Here is a 12,126-nt window from a genome sequence, read left to right on the forward strand (position 1 = left end):
AGGGGGCCGGCCACCTAAGAACCACCAAGGTGGCCGCACCCCTTAGTGGCCGGCGCCCCCTCTCCCCAAACCCTAGCCGCCCGCTCCTCCACATCCCGCATAGCTTAGCGAAGCTCCGCCGGACTTCTACACCGCCACCGACACCACGCCGTCGTGCTGTCGGATTCAAGAGGAGCTACTACTTCCGCTGCCCGCTGGAACGGGAGGTGGACGTCGTCTTCATCAACAACCGAACGTGTGACCGAGTACGGAGGTGCCGCCCGTTCGTGGCGCCGGAACCGATCGTGATCAAGATCTTCTACGCGCTTTTGCAAGCGGCAAGTGAACGTCTACCGCAGCAACAAGAGCCTCATCTTGTAGGCTTTGGAATCTCTTCAAGGGTGAGACTCGATACCCCCTCGTTGCTACCGTCTTCTAGATTGCATCTTGGCTTGGATTGCGTGTTCGCGGTAGGAAAATTTTTGTTTTCTATGCAACGTTATCCTACACGAAAAACATTCAAAAACATTATTGTAATAATTATGATGATTATTGTGTGATCTAAAACTTTTATTCAATGTGAATGTTGTATTGGTTCTAATATCCAATTTGTCAACCTGTTTTGAGGGGTTGGAAACTCGTCCGAGCTAGAACACCCCATATCCCCACCCCGTAAAACAGAATCTGTTTTACGGGGTGAGATACGGGGTCTGCTAGCTCGGACGAGTTTTCGGCCGGTGGAAAGTGAATACATGGTCCTCTACTCGCGTTTTACGGAGCAGAAAAATAGGGGGTCTGTTAGACCTGCTCTAAGCCTAACATACGATTGTTCCAATTTTATGAAGACTCCTCCGGTTGGCCATTGTGTTCATCAGTGCCCGCGTGGCTTAAAGCGAGGTCCAACCACATGGTCGTTCGTGTTCATTTGGCCCATATTTACAATTTAAATTTAAACTAAGTTTGCGGTTGTCGCGGGCAACGTGGACGTCTGCGCTTGTCCTCTATAGATTTCGTGGAGCCCCATGTTAGCGATCGAGGGAAGCGAGGAGACGCGGGTTCACGCAATCCACCTCCATGCGGTCCTTATTAATGGAGACTCATGTTCTTCAAGGTCCCATCAATTCACGAATCGGCACCTTGCATTCCACTGATAGGCTAGAAGCTTCCTTGAACCCTAGCCAGCTTCCAACCCATCGGCTATGGTGAATGGGTGATGGCAGGTGATTACGCCGGCCGCAACGACCATGAAGCAAGCCGGTCAGGTGGCGATGGAAATGGCGGACGCAGGTTCTTCCGTGCGCCCACGGCGGCACGGCCACCCCGCGTGGCTTCTTCGGAGCAGCGCTTGTATGTCGAGGTAGAGATGGCCCGCCAGTACGCTGAAGCGGGCGTGCCCTTTCCGTGGCCAGATGTCCACCTCCCTCACAGGTGGCATCTGAACCAGACGAGGGTGCCTGTCCCAGCCATCCCCACCAATGGTAGCTCACCATCGAGAGATCTGTGGTGGGTCCCAGGACACGCCATGGACTCGCTGCGCGCTGGTTCGTGGCCGTGCACGATGCTTAGCGCTAGAGCATCGAGGCCCACCTCTAGGGCCTCGAGGACACAAACGTCGGTCACAAGGTGCAAGAGGCGCACGAGCAACCTCCAGCATCACCACAGAGGGCGCCTAGGGTGGCGCTGGTCAAGGAGGAGGACACCGTGTCGGAGGAGTGGCTGGGGTACGTCTTCCCCACGGGCAAGACCAGCTGGACTAGGCGCAGTAGCAGTACTGCCGTGCCAACACCAACTAAGGCGAGATGCTACCGTGGTTGTCAACATTCCAGCACGGGCCCTTCTTTGAGGGAGTTCCCGAGGACCTGCCAGAGGAAGAGTACTTGGCGAGCACAATGGCTATCTCTAAGACGGGGGAGCACGCTAAGTGGATTGGCCTCGAGGAGGCCATTGAATGCTATCAACATGAGACCACGTCGGCCAAGGGACCATGCAATTGGAATATATACTTAATTAGCGAGGATTTTGGAAAAAGGCTTACGTGGCACTAGTCAAGGTACCACGCCGGCAGGTCAGACCTCAATAGGACTTGAGATGACACACTTAACAAACCTTTAGTTCCTAGATATATGTTTTGTCATAGTAGTAGCTAGTAGGACTTAGAGCATCTCCACTCGGCTCTCCAGCATTCCCTCTCCAGGCCAAAAAATTAACGTGGGATGGACGGAAATTCCCCATCTGCGCCTCGAGGAGACCAATTTTCGCCGGATTGGGCCTATTTTTCATCCGGCGATCGCAGGCCGAACCCAACACCCCAGGAGCACATGCGAGCGTCGGATGAAGAGAAAAAGCGTGTGGGCTAGGTATATCGGTGTCACACCCACAAAGATTACCCCCACTCCACTCGTGCTACCCAAACCACCTCGTCGCCGCTAGCTCGCCGTCGGCACCTCCCCCACCCTCTACCGTCGCGTATACATCGGTAGAAAGGCCGCACCCACTCCCTAGCTACTGCGGAGCTCGCCGCTCTTCATCACCTCACCGGCGTTCCGTTGCCGATCCCCGTGTCGATCCATGTGTCGACCTCTACAGCACCACGCCCGTGAGGTGTTCGGCGTTTTGATTGCTAGGCCATGGACTCCGACGACGAGGACGAGAAAATGTTTGTTTCGCTGTTGGAGGAGGAGAACACCGCTGCCGCCGAAGATGAAGAGCACATGATGATCATGGCGTCTGTGGCCACCCTATACGCCAAGCGAAACTCAAAGCCTCAGGGTGGCGGCTCTGCGCCGGGTCACCGGAAGGCCAGGGCGAGGCAACGCCTAGAGGGGTACATAATGTTGTATGCTGATTACTTCGCCGATGAACCACTGCAAAATGAGGCACTATTCCGGCGCTGGTTCAAGATGAGCTGGGATCTCTTTCTGAAGATTGTGTATGCTGTCCGGGATTTGGACCCCTACTTCCAATGCAAAACGTATTGCACTGGCATGATTGGGTTTTCCTCGCTACATAAGTGCACGGTCGCTATGAGATTGCTTGCATATGGAGCTCCGGGTGACAGTGCCGATGACTATCTGCGCATGAACGAGAGCACCAACATTGATTGCTTATACAAATTTTGCAGGGCACTCATAGCAGTGTTCATGCTCAAGATACTGAGCAGATACTTGCAAACAATGCAACAAGAGGATTTTTCTGGGATGCTTGGAAGCATCGACTCGATGCACTGGAAGTGGAAGAACTTTCCAATGGCTTGGCAGGGCATGTACAAGGGCCACAAAGGAGGATGTAGTGTGGTACTTGAGGCGGTGGCTACATATGATACATGGATTTGACACTCATTATTTAGAATGGCAGGCTCAAACAACGACATCAACGTCTTGCGGTGCTCTTCTGTCTTTGCCAAGCTTGTTGAGGGCCATGCTCCCCCGGTGAACTACGAGATCAATGGGTGCCACTATAACATGGGATACTACCTTGTAGATGGCACCTAACCTACATGGTCAACATCTGTGAGGACGATCTCAAGCCCGAAACTGCCAAAAAAAAGTGTGATTTGCCAATGAGAAAGAAGCCGCCATGAAGGACGTCGAGCGAGCATTTGGTATCCTTTAGCAAAGATTTGCAGTTGTCTGGTTTCCAGTTATAACTTGGTCGAAGGATCAGATGTGGGAAGTGATGAACTATTGTGTGATATTACACAACATGATCATAGAGAATGAGCGGAAACATCCAGTTTCTGAGGTCGAGTTTCTACCGCCATATCACCGACAGGGTCCTCTTGCAGAGCTTGATGATCATGTGTCGGCATCATGGGCTTCCTTCTTAGCTATGCGCCAGGAGATCCGAAACTCACCTGTGCATCAACAGCTGCAGGACGATCTGGTCGACCACCACTGGGCTCGCCAGGGTGCAGCAAGAGCTGTTGCACCATGATTTGTTGTGTTGTTGTGTTGTTGTGTTTGTTGAACTATTTTCTTTGTTGAAGTAATGCCAAATCTCGGCGAACAATGTCATAATTTTTTATATTTTGTGTTGTATTATGAAATTGTGCCAAAAAGTTGGCTGAAAACTGGCATATTTTTGGCCAAAATCACCCGGGAATTTCCCCCTCCCCGGGACGAAAATTACGTCTATCCGGCGCTAACTAGTGCCGAATTTTGGTCTAGGGAGCGTCAAACAACGAGTGGAGATGCTCTTAGTTGACACCCCTCAAATACATTTAGGACATCCGTTGTATTTTACTATTTTTACACAGCATGAATATAAAGTATTCTCATATATTTTTAGAACTTTAAAATATTATTTTAGAATTTAAGAAAAAACGAGTCTCTATAAATCTGAGTCAATTAAAAGAGATTGGAGGGGCCTTCGCCTTATTTGAAAAAACGATCTTCTCGACGATGCTTCCAAGTTTGATCTAAGATATTTTTTTGATAAAGGAAATATATTAATATCGATAGGTACCAATTACACCTAACCTCTGCAACAACACAATACCCTAATGGTAGTACGGATGCACACATCTAAAAAAATTTAGAAAAAGAAGTCCCGCTACAGTATTCCAGTCCTAGCAACAACAGTATAACCGCCACCAAGAAAACACCTGAAATCTAGGCTCTCCACCAGCGACGTCTCCAAGAAGGGAACAATGCAGCCGCCCGATCAAAACATCTTAGGTTTTCACCCTGGAGATAGTCCCCGCTCTCAAAATAATCCCTTCAGCAAGACCATTGCCACGCACAATCAATTAAGGTTAGACCTTGGATTTTCACCCTGAAAGGTAGGACACTTAATTTCACATGTGTTGCTGCCCCCACTTGCATACTGCTGTTACGAGACCCAGAATACCAAGCAAACCCATCAACAACACCACGACTCGATCCTCCGCTGCTGGTCCTCCAATCCGGCCTTCAGGAAATTCTCCGTCTCTGATACACCATGGACCAGAATGTCATCCGAGGCAACACAAAATAGAGCTTCGCGTCGCTCCCTCCAGAACCAAACGATCGAAATAAATGCATGGACGCGCACGACTGAATACCTCCCAAACTAGCAAACTCCAAGCACGAGCACTATTACATTTGTCAGCGGAGCCTTCCGAAACTCAACATTCAGCCAAATTCAGACGGACATGCATAAGGAAGATCTTCGTCTGCGCGAGAGAGATCCGAGGACCAACACCTTTATTCATACCGATCGAGTAGCCTCCACGTGACCCGCCGTAAACCTGCAAGTCGCTGCTCCAAATCCCACCAGCGACCTAAAGGCAAGGCCAGCAGGGAAATGAGACGACAGTGCGGGGTCGATCCTCCACTGGAACCTGCCTAACACGCAGTGAAGATCGAGATCAAGGGGTGGGATGGTGGGGGCAGCCTGGGAGACATCCAGATCGAGATCTGGGATCACCACCACCGCCACCCGCCGGCCCAGCATCTTTACTCCATTCATGGGGAAGAGATCTCCGCCTCCACCCAGACTAGGGACACCGCCCTGTACGCTGCACGACGATGACCCAATCAGACCAACTCTAGCGGCCATGGCGAGGATCCCGACGACCTCCACCCCCAACCACCTACAACGGTTGGGTCTGCCGACACCGCGGCGAGGGCCGGCAGCAGCAGCGACGAGAGGAGGGCGCGGCGGGGGGCTTGGCGGCGAGGTTGGCCCTGGAGTCGCCCTAGGGAGGGACCCGCAGGGTACCGTTTCCGTCTACGATATTTGATAGGAAACAAACAAATTATGGAACCGAGCAGGGTGAAGTTTGGAAGAATGGTCGAGGCATTCCAAAAAATTGTTTCAAAATCACCGTTCACTGCACCCAATTCTTCAAAAACAAGTTGATCCAATCCAAGCGCGACCCAAACGTTCGCGAAGGAACACAGAGCCAGGAGTCAGGAGTAGTAATGGAAGTACGAATGCTTTGAATGCGCTAGTTTTCCCCGTCATCTCGAGACTTGAATGCGGTAGTAGTAGCAGTTTTTAATGGAGTGGCCTCTGGTGCTGCCAACCCACACCGGCACACCCGTCCAGCCGTCCTTCCGTTACCACCAGCTCAGTGAGTGAGAAGGAGAAACGGAACGGAGACGCAAAGGTATTTTTCTCTACTGTACTCTGTATTTTGTGTGTGCTGTGTCCGAGGTGGTGTGGAAGTGTGGAGTGGGAGAGTGGACTTTGGAGTGTGGTGGGGTGGAGTCACGCCTACTCCGCCCCCGCGTCCTCCTCGCATCAAGAGTACTACGTATCACATCGCATCATTGCTGCTGCTGCTGCTTCCACCATCTCACTCCCCACTCCACAGTTCCACTCTCCCAGATGGCTTCTCTCTGACTTCTTGCAATTCTTGGCTACGCCAGAGCAGAGAGGAGCGGAATCCATGGGGAAATGCTGGCTCCGGCCGCCGCTGCTCCTTTTCTTGGCGGTGTCCGCGTTTCTTTTGCCCAAGGGGGAGGCGGCGGCGGCGGCGTGCCATCCGGACGACCTCCTCGCGCTCAGGGCTTTCGCGGGGAATCTCACCGCCGGCGGGGACGACCTCCTCCGCGCCGCGTGGTCCGGCGGCTCCTGCTGCGGCTGGGAGGGCGTGCGCTGCGACGGCGGCGCCGGCGGCCGCGTGACGGCGCTTCGGCTCCCCGGGCGGGGGCTCGGGGGCCCCATCCCGGGCGACTCCCTCGCCGGCCTCGCGCGTCTCGAGGTGCTCGACCTCAGCCGCAACGCGCTCTCGGGGGGCGTCTCCCCCGTCGCCGCCATCCCCGGGCTGCGCTTCGCGGACCTATCCTCGAATCTGCTCGCCGGCCCGCTGCCCGACCTGGCCGCGCTCCGGGGCCTGCTCGCCTTCAACGCCAGCAACAACTCCCTCTCGGGCGCGCTCGGGCCCGACCTCTGCGCCGGCGCGCCAGCCCTCCAGCTGCTCGACCTCTCCTGCAACCGCCTCGCCGGCGCGCTCCCCTCGCCCTCCACCCCGCCGCCCTGCGCCGCCACGCTCCACGAGCTCCTCCTCGGCGGCAACTCCTTCACGGGCGCGCTCCCCGCGGCCCTCTTCGGCCTCGCCGGGCTGCGGAGGCTCTCGCTCGCCTCCAACGGGCTCGCCGGCCAGGTCAGCGCGCGCCTCCGCGACCTCAGGAACCTCACCCTGCTGGACCTGTCCGTCAACCGCTTCTCCGGCCGCCTCCCGGACGTGTTCGGCGACCTCGCCTCGCTCCAGCATCTCTCCGCGCACTCCAACGGCTTCTCCGGCTCGCTGCCGCCGTCGCTCTCCTCGCTCTCATCTCTCCGCGACCTCAACCTCCGGAACAACTCCCTGTCCGGTCCGATCGCTCACGTCAACTTCTCTGGTATGCCACTGCTCGCTTCTGTTGACCTTGCAACAAACCACCTCAACGGATCGCTCCCGGTTAGCCTGGCAGACTGCAGCGACCTCAGGTCTCTCAGCATTGCCAAGAACAGACTGACCGGGAAGTTGCCCGAGGATTACAGCCGGCTCCGCTCGCTCTCCATGCTCTCCCTGTCCAACAACAGCTTGCACAACATCTCAGGGGCGCTCGCCGTGCTGGGCCGCTGTCAAAACCTCACCACGCTCATTCTCACCAAGAATTTCGTGGGCGAGGAGCTGCCCACTGACGGCATTGCTGGGCTCAAGAGCCTGGAGGTGCTAGCCCTTGGTGATTGTGCTCTAAGGGGAAGGGTTCCAGAATGGCTGTCTCAGTGCAAGAAATTGCAGGTGCTTGATTTGTCCTGGAACCAGTTGGTCGGCACCATGCCGCCGTGGATCGGTGAGCTTGACCACTTGAGCTACTTGGATCTCTCCAACAATTCCTTGGTTGGCGAGGTACCGAGGAGTTTGACGCAGCTCAAGAGCCTTGTCACGGCCAGGCATTCGCCGGGTATGGTGTTCACTAACATGCCACTGTACGTGAAGCATAACAGAAGCACAAGCGGCCGGCAATATAACCAGCTTTCCAATTTCCCGCCGTCATTGTTCTTGAACAACAATGGTCTGAATGGGACTATCTGGCCTCAGTTTGGGAACTTAAAGGGGCTACATGTCCTGGATCTGAGCAATAATGTTATGTCTGGAAGCATTCCTGATGCACTCTCCAGGATGCAGAATTTGGAGGTTCTTGATCTCTCCTCCAATAATCTCAGTGGCTCGATTCCATCATCTCTCACAGATCTCACCTTCTTGTCTAAGTTCAGTGTGGCTAACAATCACTTGGTTGGGCCGATCCCCAATGGAGGGCAGTTCTTCACCTTCACAAACGCTAGTTTTGAGGGCAACCCTGGTTTGTGCAGGTCAACTTCTTGCAGCCTGAATCAGTCTGGGGAAGAAACTAATGTTAACAACGTCATGCCGTCTGCAGCAAGCATCAGGAGCAGGAAAAACAAAATACTTGGAGTGGCAGTCTGCATGGGGTTGGCACTTGCAGTACTTTTGTGTGTTATTTTGGTTAACATTTCTAAAAGGAGGCAAGAGCTATCATCAGAGATGAAGACGTTGAAGGCGCTTGTCACGACACGTATTATTCCTACTCAAAGCCGGTGCTGTTCTTTCAGAATTCTGCCAAGGAGCTAAGTGTCAGTGACCTTATTAGGTCGACCAACAACTTTGATCAAGCCAACATAATAGGTTGTGGTGGATTTGGTCTCGTGTACAAGGCCTACCTCCCAGATGGAACGAAGGCGGCAGTGAAGCGGCTCTCCGGTGACTGTGGGCAGATGGAGAGGGAGTTCCGTGCCGAGGTGGAAGCGCTGTCCCAGGCTCAGCACAAGAATCTTGTTTCGCTGAGAGGGTACTGCCGCCATGGAAATGATAGGTTGCTGATTTACCCATACATGGAGAACAGTAGCCTGGACTACTGGCTGCACGAGAGGGCGGATGGCGGTTACATGCTGAAATGGGAGTCAAGGCTCAAAATTGCTCAGGGTTCAGCCAGGGGGTTGGCTTACTTGCACAAGGACTGCGAGCCCAACATCATCCACCGAGACGTGAAGTCGAGCAACATTCTTCTGAACGAAGACTTCGAAGCGCACCTGGCTGATTTCGGGCTGGCAAGGCTGATACAGCCCTATGACACTCATGTGACTACTGACCTAGTTGGCACCTTGGGTTACATACCACCTGAGTACAGCCAGGCATTGATCGCTACCCCGAAAGGGGACGTCTACAGCTTCGGCGTCGTCCTGCTGGAGCTTCTCACCGGTAGACGGCCCGTGGAGGTGTCGAAAATCAAGGGATCCAGGGACTTGGTCTCCTGGGCTCTACAGATGAAATCTGAGAACAAGGAAGAGGAGATCTTCGACAGGCTGATATGGAGCAAAGACCATGAGAAGCAGCTGCTGTCGGTTCTCGACACGGCGTGCAGGTGCATCGGCAGTGATCCTCGGCAGCGTCCATCGATAGAGCAAGTCGTCGTATGGCTGGACAGCATATCACCATAATAATACCCTGTGCTAATTTTCCAGTTCTTTTTGGGTCAATATCTAGCTCTTGACATGGGGTGGTAAACGGTAGCAGTAGAGAAACTATCTGAGAGCTATCAATCTAGAAGATGCATCTTAGCTGATGTAAATAACCGTGGTTGGTTTCCTTTCATTATAATACATGGTGACCCGGCATAACTGCAAGTCTGAAGTCTCGCGCTCGCTTGGTGGAACTCTGCGTTGCACTTATGCATCCTCAGAAAATTATGTTCTTGTGGAAATGCTGTTGCAGTTGCATCCTGAACTTGTGGTTTTAGGTTTTTATTTTATCTCATCTTGAAACTGAATTCAGGACCTCTGCGAAATCACCCTAGTACTAATCTTTCAGTATGGCCTGCACTTGTTCTCAGAAAACAAATTCGTGCTGCCCCTGCCTTACCACATGATCTAGAATTAAGCCTTTGCAGACTAAATCACTTCTTATTCCTGCTAGCTGAGGCAGAATTGCTTACTTCCTCTCCCTCTCTCTCACAAGTGTGTTCGTATTTTTTTTTTCAGTCTAAGTTGAAGTGTGTGTTGTGAGGCTATGGGGCCTAGGATGTTGGCTATTTATAGTGTGGCCAGGTGAGTGTGGTCTTGACACCTCAGTTACATGTAGTTAGTGACTAAGAGTATCACTAGCAGAGCTCTCAAACCCTAAAAAATAACTGCTTTTTACAGTTTGTGAGAGGAAAATCGCGTAGACTAGAACCCCTAAACCGTCGAAACCTCAAATTTTTTTAAAGGCCCAACCCTCAAACCCATTTTCAACCTGTAGAAGTAGGGGTTGTGGAGGCCAAACAGCCCCCAACCCGCACTCCTCTTCCTCGTCGCGCGGGAGGGAAATTTCCCCTCCCAACCTCCCGCCTCCGCGCCGCCGCCCGCCTCCCGCCACGATTCCGGCCGCCGCCCGCCTCCCCTTGACCTCTACCGCCGTCGCGAGCTCCCCCGCCCCCGGATCCGCGCCTCCCCGCCACCCGCCTCCCGCCTCCGCGCCGCCGCCCGCCTCTCGCACCTCCCCGAGCCGTGCCGCCGCCCGCCTCCGCGCCGCCGCCCGCCTCTCGCACCTCCCCCTGCCGCCCTGCCTCCCCGAGCCGCCCCGCCTCCCCCTGCCGCCCCGCCTCCCCGAGCCTGCGGTGGAGATGCCGCCACGCCGCGCCCTCCCGCGCTCGTCCACTGATGGCGTGTAATAAACATCCGTTGGGAACCCCAAGAGGAAGGTGTGATGTGTACAGCGACAAGTTTTCCCTCAGTAAGAAACCAAGGTTATCGAACCAGTAGGAGTCAAGGAACACGTGAAGGTTGTTGGTGGCGGAGTGTAGTGCGGCGCAACACCGAGGATTCCGGCGCCAACGTGGAACCTGCACAACACAATCAAAGTACTTTGCCCCAACGTAACAGTGATGTTGTCAATATCACCGGCTTGCTGAAAACAAAGGATTAGATGTATAGTGTGGAAGATGATGTTTGTTTGCGAAGAACAGTAAAGAACAGAGTTTGCAGTAGATTGTATTTCAGATGTAAAGAATGGACCGGGGTCCACAGTTCACTAGTGGTGTCTCTCCGATAAGAAATAGCATGTTGGGTGAACAAATTACAGTTGGGCAATTGATAAATAAAGAAGGCATAATAATGCACATACATATATCATGATGAGTACTATGAGATTTAATCAGGGCATTATGATAAAGTACATAGACCGCTATCCAGCATGCATCTATGCCTAAAAAGTCCACCTTCAGGTTATCATCCGAACCCCTTCCAGTATTAAGTCGCAAACAACAGACAATTGCATTAAGTATGGTGCGTAATGTAATCAACACAAATATCTTTAGACAAAGCATCGATGTTTTATCCCTAGTGGCAACAGCACATCCACAACCTTAGAACTTTCTGTCACTGTCCCAGATTCAATGGAGGCATGAACCCACTATCGAGCATAAATACTCCCATTTGGAGTCACAAGTATCAACTTGGCCAGAGCCTCTACTAGCAACGGAGAGCATGCAAGAACATAAACAACATATATGATAGATTGATAATCAACTTGACATAGTATTCAATATTCATCGGATCCCAACAAACACAATATGTAGCATTACAAATAGACGATCTTGATCATGATAGGCAGCTCACAAGATCTAACATGATAGCACAATGAGGAGAAGACAACCATCTAGCTACTGCTATGGACCCATAGTCCAGGGGTGAACTACTCACACATCGATCCGGAGGCGGTCATGGTGATGAAGAGTCCTCCGGGAGATGATTCCCCTCTCCGGAAGGGTGCCGGAGGCGATCTCCTGAATCCGCCGAGATGGGATTGGCGGCGGCGGCGTCTCTGGAACGTTTTCCGTATCGTGGCTCTCGGTACTGGGGTATTCGGGACGAAGGCTTTAAGTAGGCGGAAGGGCGGAGTCGGAGGGCTGACGGGGGCCCCACACCATAGGGTGGCGCGGGCCCACCCTTGGCCGCGCGGCCCTGTGGTGTCGGCGCGCCGTCGCCCCACTTCGTTTCCCTTTCGGTCTTCTGGAAGCTTCGTGGAAAAATAAGACCCTGGGCGTTGATTTCGTCCAATTCCGAGAATATTTCCTTTGTTGGATTTCTGAAACCAAAAACAGCAGAAAACAACAATCGGCTCTTCGGCATCTCGTCAATAGGTTAGTGCCGGAAAATGCATAATAATGACATAAA

General features: G+C 53.1%; 1 pseudogene; it reads left to right on the forward strand.

Moving 5' to 3' along the window:
• Positions 1–6,352: 6,352 nt before the first annotated feature.
• Positions 6,353–9,531, forward strand: LOC124672305 (annotated as a pseudogene).
• The last annotated feature ends 2,595 nt before the right edge of the window (positions 9,532–12,126 follow it).

This window comes from Lolium rigidum, chromosome 7 (genome assembly GCF_022539505.1).
Source record: "Lolium rigidum isolate FL_2022 chromosome 7, APGP_CSIRO_Lrig_0.1, whole genome shotgun sequence".
Lineage (NCBI taxonomy): Eukaryota > Viridiplantae > Streptophyta > Magnoliopsida > Poales > Poaceae > Lolium > Lolium rigidum.